The sequence below is a fragment of the Misgurnus anguillicaudatus genome, chromosome 6 (assembly GCF_027580225.2).
Source record: "Misgurnus anguillicaudatus chromosome 6, ASM2758022v2, whole genome shotgun sequence".
NCBI classification, from domain to species: Eukaryota; Metazoa; Chordata; class Actinopteri; order Cypriniformes; family Cobitidae; genus Misgurnus; species Misgurnus anguillicaudatus.
In genome coordinates, this window is record NC_073342.2 from 23,748,339 (window position 1) to 23,767,540 (window position 19,202).

General features: G+C 36.2%; 1 protein-coding gene and 2 long non-coding RNA genes across 18 annotated transcripts in view; 1 reads left to right on the forward strand and 2 right to left on the reverse strand.

Annotated features, from left to right (window-relative positions):
* The window catches only part of roraa (RAR-related orphan receptor A, paralog a), a 399,774-nt gene that overhangs the window by 30,804 nt on the left and 349,768 nt on the right, over positions 1-19,202 (reverse strand). The window lies entirely within an intron of this gene.
* The window catches only part of LOC129434160 (uncharacterized), a 58,630-nt gene that overhangs the window by 21,676 nt on the left and 17,752 nt on the right, over positions 1-19,202 (forward strand). Inside the window, exon 5 of the long non-coding RNA XR_012370085.1 lies at positions 3,452-3,636. This is a non-coding gene — a long non-coding RNA (uncharacterized lncRNA). The remainder of the gene's footprint in view (positions 1-3,451; positions 3,637-19,202) is intronic.
* LOC141364328 (uncharacterized) lies at positions 6,106-9,287 on the reverse strand. 15 transcript variants are annotated; one of them, XR_012370078.1, is made up of 8 exons: positions 8,493-9,287; positions 7,762-8,314; positions 7,614-7,642; positions 7,406-7,467; positions 6,893-7,317; positions 6,731-6,779; positions 6,568-6,644; positions 6,106-6,387 (listed from the first exon to the last, which is right to left on the reverse strand). It is a non-coding gene; the product is annotated as an uncharacterized lncRNA (long non-coding RNA). The 15 variants fall into 15 exon arrangements; XR_012370076.1 differs by having other exon boundaries at positions 7,593-7,642; XR_012370077.1 differs by having other exon boundaries at positions 6,893-7,467.

The window sequence follows — 19,202 nt, forward strand, 5'->3', positions numbered from 1 at the left end:
AAAACTTTCCGTAGGCTATAATAATGTATAATATAATGTATATAATAATATATAATACAGAACATATTATAATATAAAACATAATCATGTACATTTTATATATCAACATTATTATAAACATTATAATTGTAGCCTAGTATTTGATTATAGTGTACGTGATTATTGTTAGGTTTTCTTGAATTTTTGCGTACATTTAGAAGACATTTTAATACGAAAGTTTTTGTTGAATCACGATTTGTTCATGAAAACATCCGTACGCACATCTCACGCACAAATATGTGCGTACGTATGCTTAATGAATGAGCCCCATTGTCTTTTTTGTTTGTGTAGTAAGCCCCCAAAACGTTGTTGTCGTGTAAACTAACAGCCAAACCGCAATAAAACGTTCCTGGTTGAAAACGCTGTCTTGTAAAATCAGTAATACCAAGCATCATGGTTAAAGATATCATTCATGTCTTTAGCACAAACAATGCAGAATGAGGTTTAGATCTAGCAACTCTAACAAGAATTTGTTAGCCATCGCCATACAGAATGGCATACTGCATTTTTGAGACATCACAATAGCGACTTGTAACCGTTTTACGTTATGAGTTGGTAAAAGGTAACATGCTTGTTAAAAAAGATTTCTAGCATGCAGATTGAGGCAGAGAGAGACATTTGATCGCATGGGATAGTTTCTCTCCGCACGCATGTTTGTTTGTGTAATTCTTCGATTTTAATCACAGTCCACTATCATGATCCACAGTCACCTGAGACCGCCTAAGAGCCGAGAAGATCAGGGGAGATAAGTGCGATGGAGAGACAGAAAGAGACAATAACTTCTCTCAGTTTTCTCCTCCTGTAATGCACTGAAGTGGTTGGTCGGACTGAAGGCTGGCGGTTTGCCTCTGGGCAGCTTTCAGGAGCGAACTCATGCATGCATCTGTGTTTGTTTGTGTCGAGGCCATTAATTTTTCAGTGCCACACACAGAACTCAAGATCCCTCTCAGCAAACACACAAGCTTGTGTTACCGTACTTGTGGATGTGCCCGACTGGCTCAGTCAAATGCATTTTGACATGCCACATACAGCAGAGCTAAGCAGAACAGGAATGTTTCCCAGATGGCAGTAAGGAGAGGTCTCACTTCAAGTGCCTTTTATTTGTTTATTTCGTGCTGCCACACTATTAACATACTACTTCTATGTCATATCAAATATTCTCAATGACTATGTTTAGATGTACACCAATAATGCGATTATTTCCAATAATCAGAGTAAAAAATTGCAGTAAGATGTTTACATGACTGGAGCTAATAACCTCTTCACTCCTGTTTACATGCAATTTTTATATATATATATTTTGATTATTCACACATAGCCTAATGCAGAGCACAAATGATGACCTCACATATACTGTCCACTGTTTTAATTTACTCACGTTAAATGACAAACATGTCTTATGGACGTATTTCTTTATTCGGTTCTGTGAAGACAGAAATAATATGTGTCTGTAACGGTTTTATGGTTGCTGTGGCGTTATTTAAGCTGTTTCTGGATGACGGAGACTGCATACAGCGAGTCATGCTGACAGAGTTCAGGGAAAACTTCCTAATGTCAAGTTTAAAACCAATTGCGCTTAAGGTGCTGACAAAAACACATTTGCACTTTATTTGATGCGGTATAGATGCGGTTAAAGCGTTAACATGGCCGCATACTGTGATTTAAAATGATGTACGCCACCTGTTTTAATATGATTATACTTTCTGCGATTATAATCTTAACTCTTTACCCAGCCATTGGCGAGTTATCTTGTAAATTAAGAGAAACATTTGCATAAAAAACGTGTTTCTGATGAAGTTTTATGTTAATCTGTAATACCGCGATTATCCACTAGATCCACTTACCCAAAACTGAAGCAAAAAATAATTAACTAATTTAAAACTCTGTTTTGATAATCGTTCTGAATCTGATCTCTAACAAAAATCCTTCACAAAAATGCAATTATTTCAGCTTTTTGCTAAACATTATTTATTTAAAAAAAAATATATATAAGAGTTTATAAGCAGATGGCAGAGATAAGCGTTCTTTTCCCTGTTTTGTTTGTTTACTTATTGTTTTTTCTTTCATTTGATATATTTGTATGTTCCTGGAAGGCATTTTGTGAAAATCACAAAAAAATGCTGGCGGGCAACTTAAAAAAAAAAGGCTGGCGAGTTGATCGCAATATTTTATTGAAGTATTGTGTTTACGTAAGGCAGTGCTTCTCAATTATTTTCTGTCACGCCCCCCCTAGGAAGAAGTAAACATTTCGCGCGCACCCCCAACTCTTTGCCATGACTGTAAATAGTATAATTTGTCTATAAAACTGCACATCTGCAAAACATTGTATCCTTATTAACATTAAAGAAAACACACAAAAAAATATCGATCAACTTACACCAAAGAATAACTTTATTAACATTGTTTTTTAGTCTGTAACAGAAAAGACTTAAAAATGCATCAATTTGCCTGAAAAAAAAAATCAATCCTTATTTAAAGTATAATATTTTTTGACCATTTGATACTGAAAAATTAAATTAAATATAAACAATAAATAATAATAAAAAACTCAAGCGGCTTATCAGCGTGATTGGGGTGTAATGTCTTTAAGTGACAGTGCAAAAAAAAAATCACTTCCTGAAAAAGTATTTTCCCCGGGGTCTCGCGCGCCCCCCCTGGTGTCGCTTTGAGCCCCCCCTGGGGGTCCCGCCCCACTATTTGAGAAGCACTGACGTAAGGTAAGGTATAATCAAAATTCCATTATAATTGCATTATAAAAGTGCATGTAAACATTGTCAATGATTACTAGTGATATAAAAACTTGTTTATGTATACCTTTTTACTGTTTTGGATTTATGCTCTGCAGTATAATTTGCATTTTTACAGAATTGGGCATGACTAAATTTTAAAGGGTCCCCTACCCACATACTCTGAAGTAAATTGATAAAAATGTTGTGCTCCACAACTTATATATATATTTTTAAATAAATGTGATAATGCTATTTTGGACCCGCCGGTGGGTCCCCACAGTTAAAGAGTTAAATATTTGCATTTTATTTATTTTTATCTATATGTATTTCGCTATATCGCTCAGTCCTAGTACTAACTCAGTGCTCTGCACATTTTGTATGTCTCTCTTATCTGACAGACTCAACTCAATGAGGTCTCTGCTAATGAGCTGATCATTTAAATCAGCCGTTTTAAATAAGCAAGACATACAAAATGTGCAAATCATTGGGGCTCCAGGACCAGGATTGAGAACCACTGAACTAACTAATGTGCGCTATTAAAGACGTAAAGAGATGATCTTTCCGGCCGCATGTATGAATGAAAGTGAACTCGAAGGAAAAGAACAAAAGGATGGAGTTTACGCTGCAGACAGGTTTCACCTCCCCTGACACTCTTTTTCTCTTTCCCATCCTCCCCTGTTCAGTGACATGCAAAGAACTTCCATCAGAGCAGGGAACTCTGCAGCCACAGGGCACATCGCATCTCACCGCGCACCTGAATCCCAGGAGCCGGAGAGACAGAGTCACGAAGAAGAGAAAGACAAACCGAGAGGTGCATTTGCATCATGTCAACGTTCTCACCGTGTTGCTCCAACAAACACAAATCAAAGTATGCAAACCCTCCACAAGCATAAATACTTATCTTTAAATTTAAAAACATGCTACTTACTCCTGACCATCAGGGGTCCCATCAATTATTGCTTAACTTCAAAATATTGTTGTCAAACAATTTAAGCAAGCAGTAAACAAACTGACTCTGTATTTGCCAAAGTGCTCTGTTGAAAAATGTTACCAACCCTGCCATATTAACATTGCATGCATCTAAACGTGTTTGTTTTGTAAACTAACCCAATAGGTGTTAAATTTCGAATGCAAACTCAGTGCAAGAGGCATGCAAGAGTTCACCATACTCTATTTTTATTTACGAATGCCATGTGTGGCAAAGCTTGACGTTGCACATCGCTGAGACTTTGAATCACTGAAGCTCAAACATCAGAAGAGACATTTTTAGAGTCATGCTCTTGCTGTTTAATTCTTAGTCGGAGGATGCTCTTTTTTCAACTCAAACTGAATACAAATGTGACTTTGCCAGCACAAATTTTTCCAATATCCTCATATTCAACGGCGTGCACTGCAGCATAGGCCGGACCTATATGGACGCAATATGAATTTGAGTCGGCTGATTTAATCTTTGATTTCGAAACCTCGGTCCTCTATAGCCAAGTGCTTTAGTTAAACACCAATCAGACTGCACAGAGTTCTCAAGGGAACCAATCCAGCTCAATAGATGACAAAACAACATAAAAATGGTGGAATGAACATATAGTAAAAGGTTCAAAAACAGCCTGTGCAATTACACAGAGAAAACCTTTACACAGCAACAAAGAGGCTTGTTTCACCGCACAGGGGAATTCTCCTGATGCTTTACCACCATAATTGCTGCATTAGTATGCAATTCCACAAGAAGCATTACGGCTGTGGATCTTCACTGAATATAATCTGCAAAATAAGACGTAAATGTAACAACAGTATCGCAGGTTGTGTGTCTTGCTAGGGTTGGCAAGTGTAAATGAGGTCTTTAGGTCTCCGCATGAAGTGTCGATATACGGACAAAAATTCGGACAAATCAAAATCAGTTCAGGCTACTTTAGCAATTATTTGCATATTTGTATACGTAGGAAAGAATACACGTGGCAGTATTAGACGACTCTGGTCCGGATCCGCTCCGGATCTGTGCCGAAGTCAACAGCTCTGGCGCTGATCCGGTGTGGATCCGGCCCAGAGTCGTCTGCTGTCTGGTACAGTTCACCCAAAAATAACCTTAGATTGTTCTGAACCTGTAATTATTTCTTTGTTTTGCTAAACAAAAAGATTGAGAAATGTATGTTTTGGAGCACCACTGACTTCCATAGTAGGACTAAAAATACTGTTAGTCAATGGTGCTCCAAAATAGTTGCTTCAAAAATATCTCTTTGGGTGATTCTCGCGAAATTAGACTTCAGAGGTATCATGAAACATTTTGATAAAAAAAGTAAATGCAAAGTAAGAGTATAAAAATAAGAAGCATACAGTTACAAACATCTCTTCCTGTACTATTTTGAACATGATTTGAAATGACATCATACAAACCAATTTTCTTGTTTTTTCCACATTTAAGGTGAAAATTCTCATTACCGCAATGTGTCCATGACTGGATTTGAGTTTTTTGACATGAAAATATTTATAATTAAAAAATCTAAAAAATAAAAAGCTTCAGTGCATGTTATCCCAGATAGCTAAATTTTTCAGGGCCAGAAATGGCTGAGTTCAGGCTGTTCTTTTGGCACACATGCCGCCACGGCTTACGGTCCTTGATTGGTCCCAGAGCTGCTTGCCTTAAGTAATCCAGAATCTAGCCGAAAGCAGACCATAACTTAGCCGCAACCCTTTCACACCTCGAGAAATCACCCACAGCTCTCCCGGAATCTCCAGATAACAACCAAAAAAGAGCCCAAATGACCACATTTATCCCCAAACTTACCCACAACTTTTCCAGAAACCCCAAATGTAACCCAGAAAATAACCAAAATTACCATATTTACCCCAGAACCCACCCACAACTTATCCAGATGCCCCAGAAAATAGCCATAAAGTGACCAAAATATATTTATATCCCGTAAAATGTGTAATTGAAAAACACAGATATAAAGCAAATATAGAGTTTTATTGATGGTGACAAGGATAATTTCAGATAACAGCAAAATAAATGAAATGTCAAATGATCTGCCAAATAAACAAATAACAGTAGAAGGATCAAATAAAAACAAAGAAATAGCCAAAGTAAAAGCTAACAGAGAAACATTAACTTAATTGTTAATTACTTAACTTAATTGTTTTAAACAATAAACAGGCAAAAAAACCCAGATGTAATAACAGAAAGCAATATACAACAACTGGTTAAATATAAAAAACATCCTATATAAAATGAATGTTTACAGATGTGCAAATGTGTATTAGATAACATGGTATTATTTTCAAATGTATTTATGACACCAGCTAGAAAAAAAGCAACATTTAGTAACTTTAATCTCCAGTCATGTCTGTGCACACAAAGGACTTCTTACAGCCTACAGAAAAAATCATAAAATACAGTTAGAAAATACATTTACATAAAATGAATAAGAGTAAGGAAAAAATGATATAGTACACACTGCCAGTCCAAGAACTGATACTTTTAACATTCAATTCAAGACATGGGAAAAAATATGTTTGCAGATTTCAGAGTTCCAGAAGGATTTCTAAAAATTGTTTTAGTCAAGCATTTTAATTTCCTGCTTCATTATTTTCCAGCGTTCACTCCAAACAATCCAAGATCAAGTACCTGGAATATTTTTAAAACATGGTGTCACTTTTAAGCCAAAACTTGTGCTTTTGTAACTTATATGAATATAATACAAATTACCCTAATAAGAGGCTTAACAAATTAGATATAGACAATAATGTAATTCATCAAATCAAACTGCACAAAGATAAATAATGTACATAATATACATCATCTTACTTAATTTTCTGTTTTGATGTCCATGTCTTTGTCTCTGTCTGGAGAATGGTTTGCTGTTCTCCAAGAGGCAGTAATGTCTATCAAATACAGAAGTCAAAAATCAAATCACACACATTGGTTTACTCTTTTAAACTGATACATTTTTTAACGAAGTTAAACTCACATCAGTCTTTACCCAGACAGCTGGAACAACATAGTCTGGTATAGGACTTCTGCAAACAAAACACAAGTATAAGTAAACTTTATATTGTAAAAAGGTAAAATAAAAGATTAAGACAAGCAATAAAGACAACATTTATAACTCTTAGGTATAAAATTCCTTTACAAAAGCAATGGATGTCCTCATGTCTTTGTCTCTGTCTGGAGTACAGTCTGCTGTTTTCCCAAGAGGCAGTAATATCTATTAAATAGAGGAGTCAAACATCTGATCAGATACACATTTGTTTAATATTTAAACTATTACATTATAAATGAAGTATTAAAGTCACATTATTCTTCATCCAGATTGCAAGAACAACATGCATTGTTGACAAAGTGTGATACATGACTTCTACAAACAAAAAACAAATATAAAAACAAGTATAAGTAAACTTTATATTGTTAAAATGTCAAATAAAAGATTAAGACAAACAATAAAGACAACATTTATAACTCTTGGGTATAAAATTCCTTTACAAAAGCAATAGATGTCCTCACGTCTTTGTCTCTGTCTGGAGTACAGTCTGCTGTTTTCCCAAGAGGCAGTAATATCTATTAAATAGAGGAGTCAAACATCTGATCAGATACACATTTGTTTAATATTTAAACTATTACATTATAAATGAAGTATTAAAGTCACATTATTCTTCATCCAGATTGCAAGAACAACATGCATTGTTGACAAAGTGTGATACATGACTTCTACAAACAAAAAACAAATATAAAAACAAGTATAAGTAAACTTTATATTGTTAAAATGTCAAATAAAAGATTAAGACAAACAATAAAGACAACATTTATAACTCTTGGGTATAAAATTCCTTTACAAAAGCAATAGATGTCCTCACGTCTTTGTCTCTGTCTGGAGTACGGCCGGCTGTTCTCCAAGAGGCAGTAATATATATTAAATAGAGGAGTCAAACATCTTAACACATACACATTTGTTTATTATTTAAACGGTTAGGTTTATTAACCTCATTATTATTCTTTACTCACATTATTCTTTATCCAGATTGCAGAAACAACATTTATTGTTGACAAAGTGTGGTACATGACATCAGCAAACAAAATGCAAATATAATTAAACTTTATACTGTAAAATAAAAGATTAAAACAAACACATACAAAATGCATGACTCTTGCATATTCAATTCTTTACAAAAGCATGTGGTTATTCTTCAAGTGGGGTTGGTTATGTTACACAATAAAATAAAGCAAATAAATCTGGCCTTTTAACAACACAATCTTGTAAACTGCACTGACCAGGACTGAAGAGAATAAGAGATCATAGTAAACCATCTTTATTAAGCTAAAACTTGAATACATGCCTTTCTAGAATATCAAAAACATTGTTTTACTAAGATATAAATAGTTGGAATGAATGAGTCACTTTGTAACTGTTATGATTACCAGCAAATGCTGATTTGTGGTTTGGTACAGAAAACATCTAATCTTCGTTTGGCTTCTTTGGGGTTCAGCATTCATTTAAAGATTCAAACTTCTTATTGATTATTTTATCATCCCCGTCATGCATGTTGCGTCTCTTTTACTGTAAAAACATGCATGTTTTACGTTAAATGGCGACTGATGATAAAATACTTGCACTTACACGAAAATACATCACAGAAAAGAATAACAAACAAAAACGAAAACCAACTGGGTATCGCGCTGTAGAACAATAAGTGCAATCTACGTGAATTTAAAAGAAAAGTATCTTAATAACTTACCTTACTGTGTTATATAAAACTCCACAAGACAAACGATCGCGTGTCCTTCATCCAGTACACAGTGGGGGTTTGAATTTCGCGGAAGTTCCTGATCATGACCAGTTGCATTATGGGAAAGGTAGTCCATTTTCCACGGCGGATTGAACGCTGTTGAGGTTAAATGACTACTATTTCCAAGGTGCATTGCAATATATGTCATTGTTTTAGAAACGAAAGTGCACCAATAAATATTAGTATTAGTTAGTCGTATTTTTTAATTGTAAACACAATTTAATGTAAAGTCTTATTTATTTATAAAAAATAAAATACAAAACTAAAAAGACTTAAACAAGCACATATACTTAAAATACTTTTGTTTGATGTATATTAGTGCAGACTGAATTATTAATTTATCTGTTTATTGCATTGTTTGTATATTGCACATTGACACCTTTGGATTAACTGCCCAAATAACATTTTCTACATTTCGTCTTTTAATAAGGATAAACATATTTATTATTGCCTTAAATATTAACTTTGATGTTTTTATCAATTGTAAATATGATTTTATTTGGTGTTTTTTTTACTCTTTGGCCAACCAAACCTTAGCCAGAACTCTGCCATATATTTACTATTTTCTGGCAGACCACACTTAAGCCAGGACTCAGCCAAAAATGTACCTTTTGCTTTTGGCTGGCTAGCCTCACCCCACAACTCCCCCGAAAGCTGTTTCACACAAAGGTGTGAACAAAGGAGAGCCTAAATTTAGCCATAAATGCCCAATGTAAGCCAGATTTGTGCCAGAAACTTTGCTATCTGGGATACTATAAACATTTACAATAAAGAAACATGTGGTATTTGGTGATGATTGGTAAATGTAGAGACAATAATAAGGAATATAAATGTGTCCCAGACCAATTTTCTCATCCTCCGCAACAATTTTCAATCATTGTTTAAGCCCTCAAGGAACTAACATTTAAAAAAAATTGTTGGAAGGGCCATAATTGACTGTGACACTTAAGATTGCTAAGAAGTAAGCAGTTCTTATTTTTTCTCTCCAGATAAAAGTTGAAATTTTGTTTGTCTTTATACCTAGACAACTTTTTAGTTCTCATTACCGAAACATGAGTTTGTAAATGCATATATTTAATGTATTTTCATGTTGCGGTAATGATAATTTCTGATAATGATAATTTAAAAAATGTAAATAATTCTATAGGAAATATTTTTAAATCCTCTAAAGATTTTGTAAATGCATATATTTAATGTAATATCATGTTGCGGTAATGATTATTTTTAATAATGCTAATCTAAAAATTTTAAATAATTCTATAGGAAATATTTTAAAAACCTCTAAAAATAATGGTTATAGTTAGTTTAGACCTTAATCTTATGTGCAAAAAAAATGGCTTCAAGGGCTTTTTAAAAAAAAAATCTGATGCTGGACACCTTCTAAGTCTGGATTTTGTGAGAATCACCCTGTTAGTCAATGGTCTCCAAAATAGCTATAAATATTGCTCAAAAATCTCCCTTTGTGTTTTACAGAACAATAAAATTTACACAGGTTTGGAACAACTTGAGGATGAGCAAATGATAACGCAATTTAAATTTTTGGGTGAACTATCCCTTTAACGCATGTTTCTGTAGCTCAGTGGTAAAGCATTGACTTAGCAGTGAAAAGGTTGTGTTGCGTTTGATTCCAAGGAACACACATGATAATAAAATACCTTGTGATGTACTGCAAGTTGCTTTGGATAAAAGCGTCTGCCAAATGCATAAATGTAAACGTAATACTCTAACCACCCAGACACACCAATCATAAACCTGATCTACTTAAACAGGACAACATAGTCTGTAACTAATATGTACATATGGTGCAGATGCACTTTCGCCCGACCCAAGCTTAAATCCTCCCTTAAGGTCCTTTTCCAAAACCGTACCCCTCTCTCCACCCTGTATGTTCCTGTCCTCTCCTAAAATACTTTCTATCAAATAAAGGCAAAAAAATGGCCTAAGCTTAAAAAAATACTCCTGATCTGGTTGTAAAAATACAGTAAAACCGTAACTGTTTTAGTGACAAGTCTATTTATGTGAGCCTTTCTACTACTGTACATCTATTCCAAGATATATGGCCCAGCATTAACTGGTTAAAACCGTGTTGCACTTTGCATATGTGTGTGTGCGTGTTTGCATGCGTGTGTGGTTCTGCTGATATTGCTTTAGGAATAAAGCGTTCCATTTACCCAGAGACCAGCTCTGCTTTTCTGCTGGTTTCAGGGGAATCGGACCAAACACCTGGCCTGCTTCCTTACTCAGCCCTTCCGTTCCTATCCAAGTCTGCATTCACATATAAATCATTAGCCAATCTCTGCCTTCCCAAACGTCTACTTATCCTCATATTCTCAACGCCTCCTCAACTCCTTATACGCTTGAATTGAGTTTGCTAGCAAACCGCTGTTAATTTGATCATACTGTACTGTATGAATCAGTGCCGTTTCGAACTGGCTGCCTTTGCGAGTACAGTAGGACACGCTGGACGACCCTGCCCCAGCTGGCCCTGTCTGTCAGCCCCAATAACATCTTCAGTCCTCTCTGAATGTGTCATCTTGCTAAGCATCATATCGCTTAACATAACAAGTACTGCTTTGTGGACTCCAAGGTCAAGGCGTTTTCGTCAGTGCCTTTATGGTGGTACACATTGTGGATCCAACAAGAATGCACTCTTGGTTGGGGATAACCATTGGACCATGGGTTTAAAATGTCCAATGTGACTCTTCCCACAATGACTTTTTTTGTGGTTTACTGTTTTCTACATAAAATATAACCTTGATATATTTAACTCATTCCCCGCCAGCCATTTTTTTGAAAAGTTGCCAGCTTTTTTTGTGATTTTCACAAAAAATGTCTTTCTGAAAAATTTTCTACTAAAAATATATAAACATACAAATATATAAAATAAAAGAACAGACCCTCTGCTTTCAAACAAACAAACAAACAAACAAAATGAGAAATTGTTTTTATCCTATCTGTATTTTTTCTCTGCTTATAAACTCTTAAATATTGGTATTTTTCTTTAAAGGGGCCATGGCATGAAAATCGGATTTTTGTTCATGTATAAGTGCTATGATTGGGTCCCCAGTGCTTCTATCAACCTAGAAAATGTGAAAAAGATCAACCCTGTAACTTAGTTTTGGTAAACCATTCTCTACAAGCACATAAAAAATAGGTCGTTGAAATTTGGCTCTTCTTATGATGTCATAAGGAGCTCTTATTATAATAATTCCGCCCCTTAATCTGCACTATTCAACAACAGCACTGCCATTTAGTGAAGAGAAAAGCACAACTGAGTTTTAATTGCAACAAACCACCATCATTGTGATCAGTGTTTGAATTTCATCAGCTCACTTGCATTTTAAAGGACACACCCAAAACGGCACATTTTTGCACACACCTACAAAGTGGCAATTTTAACATGCTATAATATATTATGTATATGGTATTTTGAGCTAAATCTTCACATATGTGCTCTGGGGACACCAAAGATTTATTTGACATCTTAAAAAAGTCTCGTGTCATGGCCCCTTTAAAAAAAAAAATTGTGCAAAAAGCTAAAATAATTGCATTTTTGTGAAAGAATTTTTAATAGAGATCAGATACAGAGTGATAATCAAAACATACACAAAGTTTACAAAATTTGTAAATAAGTTTTGGCTTCAGTTCATAAATTGGCAAGGTACGGTATTGCAGATTAACATAAAAATTCATCAGAAACACTTTTTATGCAAATGTTTTCTTTTAATTGACAAGATAACTCATCAATGGCAGGATAAGAGTTAATGTTGACTGAGTAAGGTCAGTCAAAGAATGAAATTAATGTGAAATGAATGATTGAAGTTAAACTTTGATGCTCTTAATCTCAAAATTAGATTGAGACTTTAGCATTGATTTTACAGGAAGGGTCACAAATTTGACCCAGCAATGGGTTAAAACAACCCAGCATAGGTTCAACGGCATTTTAACCCAACGGTTGAGTTTGTCAATATTTTACCCAAACGTCGGTTAAAAACAACGCAAGATTTTTACATTGTGTTTGTAAAACTGCAAAACTTGCATGCACAATGCTCAAGTTTTACTGGGTGATTGTCAGGGCATTGCTTTGATGTTTCTTGGTTGTTCTTAGTGGTGTCTAGCCGAAGTCAAAATCAATTGTAGGTCCCCATTTCAATGTAAATGTATGCGCTTTATAGTCAAACGTTTGACTGCTTATAAAGGTAATATTATACCTTTCTCATGCACCAAAGAGTAATGACTACAAAAGAGCCTTAGCAAAAGTGATATTCACCTTAGCCCGCACCGCTAATTAGCCGTATTGAAAAACAATAAAGGTCTGCAATATCTCTGCATTTAAATTGCTAGGTGTGTGGGTGCCTGCAAAAAGTGTGTATTTGTGTTTATAAGGCAATGGATTCATTACTCAGCACACTGGGTAATTCTAGTCTTGATGAGAAAGCATTACACCACCCCTCTTTCGCCCTCTCCATCGCGCTGTCTTCCTCCTCCCTCCAGCTACCTGAGAGTGCTGCTCTCTTGTCAGCGAAGGAAAAGAGCAGTCAAGGACAGGCTAGATGAATGACATCAATGGTTTCACCAAGGCACTTGCGAAGATGTGTGACTGAGACAAATAGGCCTTGTTACATTAGAAGGCGATACCGAATCCTGCCATTCTCTGATGGAGCCCTGATAGAGCTGTAACCAGACGCACCCAACCTTTCCACTGATCCCATGCGTCATGGGACCTCCGAAAGGCAGCTTTCTCAGGCATTCAGCTGGGGCGACTGCTATCTCGCTCTTTCCCTGTCTATCTCTCGCTCTCTGTTTTTCTTGGACAACCCGTTGTTAACGGTTTGCCTGTGGATCCTCAGCCCAATAGATTTGAAACCTTTTGAAAACGTTGAAAAGGAGAAGATATTGTGAAACGTACAAATGTGCAAATCTTTACAGTAATGAACAAAAAAAAAAAAAAACGAATAAAAATGGCCATTGCTGTTGTAAAATATATAAAATATAAATAATAATATAATATAAAATAGGGCTGCACAATTAATCGAAAAACTAATCGGGATTACAATTATGGGTGAAACAAAAATTGATCTGAGCTCATTTCTGTGTGTCTCAGCAGTATGTTTGGCCACCAAAAGTTGACGTGTCGTTTTGGACATAAAAATATTTGTGATTTACAATATTATTTAATTTTGGATGTTTAGAATTTACCATGCAGCTGCTTCACAGAAGTTATAAAACATTTCAAAACTTCAATGCAAAATCGATTAATAACTGCAATTACAATATCAAAGCAAATAATCTGCAATTATTATTTTTCTCATAATCGCGAAGCCCTAATATAAAATGGAAGTCATCAGAGAAAATGCACTAGTTCCACCCCAATTTCATGCCATTGGATGGCAAAAGTTTTGGGTTGCACAATTAATCGAATGTTTTAACGGAAAACAAATAAATAGATGTGTTTGACTTTATGCGGCACCGTAAGAACCGACAGGCGAACTAGGTCAAAGTATCTCAAATCGCTCTTATGGTACTTTAATGTTAAAGTCGAACACACTTATGCTGGATTCACAGCAAACACGGTAGAGGCGGCAAAAATGGGCATGGTTGGACCCTTGAACATTTTGCGTTTACTAGCTTCTTTCGCACGTGAAAGCCGCGAATGAAATTCTTGTAATTCGTGACATTCACGCGAAAATTTACATCATGGGAAGGGCTTCTGCGCTTGCTTCCTGTAATCATGTCACTACTAGAGCAAGCTCCTGATTGGTTAACGCGGCACGATTTTCCGGCAAAGTTAAGATTTTTCAACTTGCACAATTTCCGCGGCAACGCTTAATGCGCGCGTCAATTCGCATAATTGAAGACGTGCGAATAAGGCAGATTTGCGTCTACCGCTAAACACCTCATTTGCGCCGCGAGACCTCCAGGCGCGCGTTAACGTGTCTGACTTAACGTTGAAATCATTCGCGCCAGATTGCGCCATCGCGCCAAACAATCGCGTTTGGTGTGAACGCAGCATTAGGGATTAAGTTAAACCGGGACTAGGCCTTAGTTAAAATAGGATATTTAAGTCTTTTTTAAAAGCATAATTTATGAACAAACACTACTGGTGTGCATCTAGAGACACAACAGGAAGGTCAGGAAGGTTAGTAAAATGTTTTTGTCTACATTAAACATTACATTCAAGTGTTGAATTGGTCAAGATGAAGTGCTACTGAAGTGTTTTCTCTGTGCTTCTGTAAACAGAGTCACCACTACAGCAGACCAACCGATTCAGATTAGCAATGTCAATATTTATCTCTTACAACATAAACAGCAAGGCAAAATTACATTTACGGCCAGGAAATGTTGAGGTTATTCACTCTTGGATGTGTAATGTAAACTGTTGTAAAAACATACATTTTAAAGTAAAAATGTTCACACATAGTTTGTTTTGCAGGGGTCACCACAAAGAGGTTATGTTTTATATTAAGCAACATACTTTTATATATTTAAGTAAATCGAATTATTTTTCAATTAACATACGCCCATCGCTTGGCCATATACACTATGAAACATTGCATGATCATACAGTGTGAAATGTAACCTCACACTCTGCTGTCAAACAGAGTTCACGGCACGAGAATTTAGTCCTCCCTCTGCGCGAGTGCTTTTCACAGCCCTGAAAACGCTGGCCTGCATCCATTCTGCATGCCATTATAATAAAGCCATGTGAGATGCATAAAGAGAGCTAGTGTAGTGTCCGCATGGGTTTGCGTTTACGCAAGCCCAAGGCTACCTTTGCATGAACCGATGTTAGTGACGTTCTGGCGATTGAAGCAGGGAACTGTAATCCAGCCGGTGAAAGACACGGACAGATTAATGATTGCATGAATACAACAGAAATCCTGTGGGATTATACTGAACCACACAGCCACATTCAGGAGGGAGGGAAAAATGCTATTAGAGTCAGCTGATACACTGTAAATCCCAAAAACCTGGAAGCTTTATTGGGGTTTCCTTAACTTGTCGTATTAATACTTGGAAGTCATTGGAGGATATGGGATGCTCTGTGTGTTGAGGGGATAAGCTCAGTCGTCATTATTATTTTGGTAAATTCACGTTTACTTTAATAAAAATCTGAAACTTTTCAAACAGACTTACATCATCACTGTGGTTTGCCATTACAATGCATGGCTTTTGTAGGTAGCTTATTTATTTAGAGACTTAATACAAGCAATTTACAAATGAGAGATGATTTAATATATTGTCTAAGCCCCATTTACATTCTTACATTTAAAGGGACAACTCCACTTTTTTTGAAAATATGCAAATTTTTCAGCTCCCCTAGAGTTAAACATTTGATTTTTACCTTTTTGGAATCCATTCAGCTGATCTCCGGGTCTGGTGGTACCACTTTTAGCATAGCTTAGCACAATCCATTGAATCTGATTAGACCATTAGCAGCGCACCAAAAAAATATATTTTTCCTATTTAAAACTTGACTCTTCTGTGGTTAGATCGTGTACTAAGACTGACGTAAAATTAAAAGTTGCGATTTTCTAGGCAGATTTGAATAGGAACTATACTCTCATTCTGGCGTAATAATCAAGGACTTTGCTGCTGTAACATGGCTGGGTACTATTTTTAGGCATTGCGTAATATCATTGCGCCTCCTGCAGCCATGTTACGGCAGCAAAGTCCTTGAAACTTTACATGTTCTGTCGGTCTTAATACATGATGTAACTACAGAATAGTCAAGTTTTAAATATGAAAAATATTGAAACTCTTTGCTTATTTTTTTGCGCAATGCTAATGGTCTAATCAGAATCAATGGATTATGCTAAGATATGCTAAAAGTGGTAGCGCCAGACCCGGAGATCGACTGAATGGATTCCAAAACTGTAAAAATCAAATGTTTAACTCTAGGGGGGCTGGAAAATGAGCATATTTATATATATTCAAAAAAAAGTGGAGTGTCCCTTTAATAATGTGTTTAATGGGTTTGTTTGATTCTCTCATCCTAAGTATAAGCAGTAGTAATATGTTTTTACCACACACCTAAAAGATCTCAAAAGATTATCAAAAGATGTCCCATGGCACAATATCTATCAGAATCACAAATTAAAATCAAACAATTACAATGGCTTTCATGTCATGTGTTGAAAAAAGCTGAACTGAGCGCTACGAAATTGGAGAAAGTAAGGCCATCCAGCTTTCAGATTTGGGGTTGAGGGGGGTAATGGATAGTGTACTCTCAGCTCCAGGGGGGCGTTCTTCAGCTCTTCAGGATGAGAACAGAGAACAACCCCTCTGGCTAATGAAGGGTAACACAGGCCCACTCGAAGAAAAGACCTCCAGACGGGACCCCCCAGGCACATTCATTAAGAAATGAAACGTTGTGTCCTGGGGCGGTGCAATCATACACCTAGATCTGGACGTGTTTAAATTGGAATAGTGAAACCATCCATATTGGGCACAATTTGTTTAGCGAATGAAGGGACGAGTAAGAGACAAAACTGAGTTTGATTGACAGAAAAATGCAGGATTTTAAATAAGACCAACATTCCAGCGTAATCACCATGATTCCTCGGAGTTCCTTAGCTTTTTTATTTGGAAAAATGGGAAGGAAATGATTTGAATGTACTGTAATTATACTAAAGAAAAGACTGAGACACCGGAATTGCACACTGCTAATTATCCACACGGATAGATCTTTTTTAATTCATTATCATGGAATCTCGGGAATGATCTTAACATTACTATTTGTTCTAATAGTGTACGGTTACTTCACAGGTTTTTGGATGGAATTTACTCACAGCTGTTCATTGTTAGCGTTACAAGGTCTCTTATTTATTACCGACATTCTCAGTAGATAGATACGTAGAACCAATTCCCTTAATTAGCAACCCCTAACCTTTGGAGCTTATAATCCCATCTGAATTGCGGATTTGTACATCAAAGCTCACTTTTATGATATAGCGGGTCTTCGAAATTATACTCGATTTTGAGAACTTGCAATTATTTGTATAGCACGGATACAAACAGCGCTTCTCTTTTTCATGTTCAGCCAGAATCCCGTGGGTTCGCAGTAAAGACTTCCTAATCCACTCCAGTGCAATCCAAATATAGAGTTAACACAGCATCCCAAAACTCTAATGCCGTGCCAAGAGACCAGCTCCACATGTAAAGTGGAAATGGCTTTTCCTTTTCTCTTATTCTCATTGTAGATTAGATTTCGTCGGTGTAAGGAGCGTGTCGATCGCTACTAGGGATGAAATCCAACGTGCACGACCGTGACTGCTCGCTGCTGTCCGTTTTTCTCGCCGTTCATTGAAAGTTAATTAAACAATCAATGTTGTCTGGCCCGGACGTTTAATGTCACAGCTTGTCCGGTGCTCTGCTAATGGGCTCTTGATGTTCACGAGTTCTGGCAATTGAAGCCTCTTTGCTGTTCAGAACTGAGGAAAAAACGATGCGTAATGACTGTATGGTGTAAAAGGTTTCCACGCATTATAAAGAGAGGTCATTGGTGTCGTATAAGCCTGGAGCATTAATTGACTCTAATGAGGCCATAACATATGTGAGACAAACACTGTGCTAGAACATGGGCATACAGTCGATCTCACAAAGAAAAGTAGCACATTTCCTAAAAAAACTGGCACTGTCCTGTGAGTGGGACACCCGAGTTTAGTTCAATATTTTGTGTTAATATGTTAATCTATCACAACAAACTATATATTTTTGGAAAGGTCTAAGAATGTAGTTTTCATATTTCAAAACCTTTAAGCAGTAATAATAGTGCAGTGACTGTAATTTATTAATTTGTGACAAGAGTATGCAGCAAACTTCACAGCAAATCAACACAAACCTCTTTTTTTTTGATAATTTTATGTATAAAATAAAGCTACATTGCATTATTTTTTTACAATAAATTTAAACTGCTATAATTTTTTTAAATTATTTAATATTTTTAATATTTTCACCACCAGACACTTAAACCATAAAAAACTTTTTTGTGCCATTGAGCACAAATGTCTTTTTCGTGTCAGTCAACGCGAATTTCTATAAATAGTTTTTGCGTTTGTGGCACGACTTTCATTTTCGTCTCATTTTATTTTTAAATCATTGTCGCTTGGGGTTAGAGTTGGGGTTTGGGTTAGAATGTCTGAAATGTAACAAAAAGTGATTATAACCCCAACTCCAAGCGACAATGGTAAAAAAAGGAAAAAAAAACAATGAGAAAATAATACATAAAATGAGACGAAAACGAAAGTCGTGCCATGAAGGCGAAAAACTATTTATTGAAATTCGTGTTGACTGACACAAAAAAGTACAGAGCCCCTAAGGGGACATGGAGCAAAAATTAAATTAAGTTCAGTTTCGCGTGCGCATGTAAAACTATCGCGTTCGCACGTGAAACTATCGAATTTAGTTTCGCATGCGCACATGAAACTATTTCCTGCTCACGTGAAACTTTCGCGCGCGCACATGAAACTCGTGTGCGCACGTGAAAGCGAAAGTTTCACGTGGGCACGCGAAAGTTTTGCATGGGCATGCGAAAGTTTCACGTGAGCCAGAAAACTAAACTTTAGATTTTTTTACTCCAATGTCACCATAGGGGCTCGGTAAACAAGACATTCGTGCTCAATGGCACAAAAAAAGCAGAAAATCGTGTCAATGAAC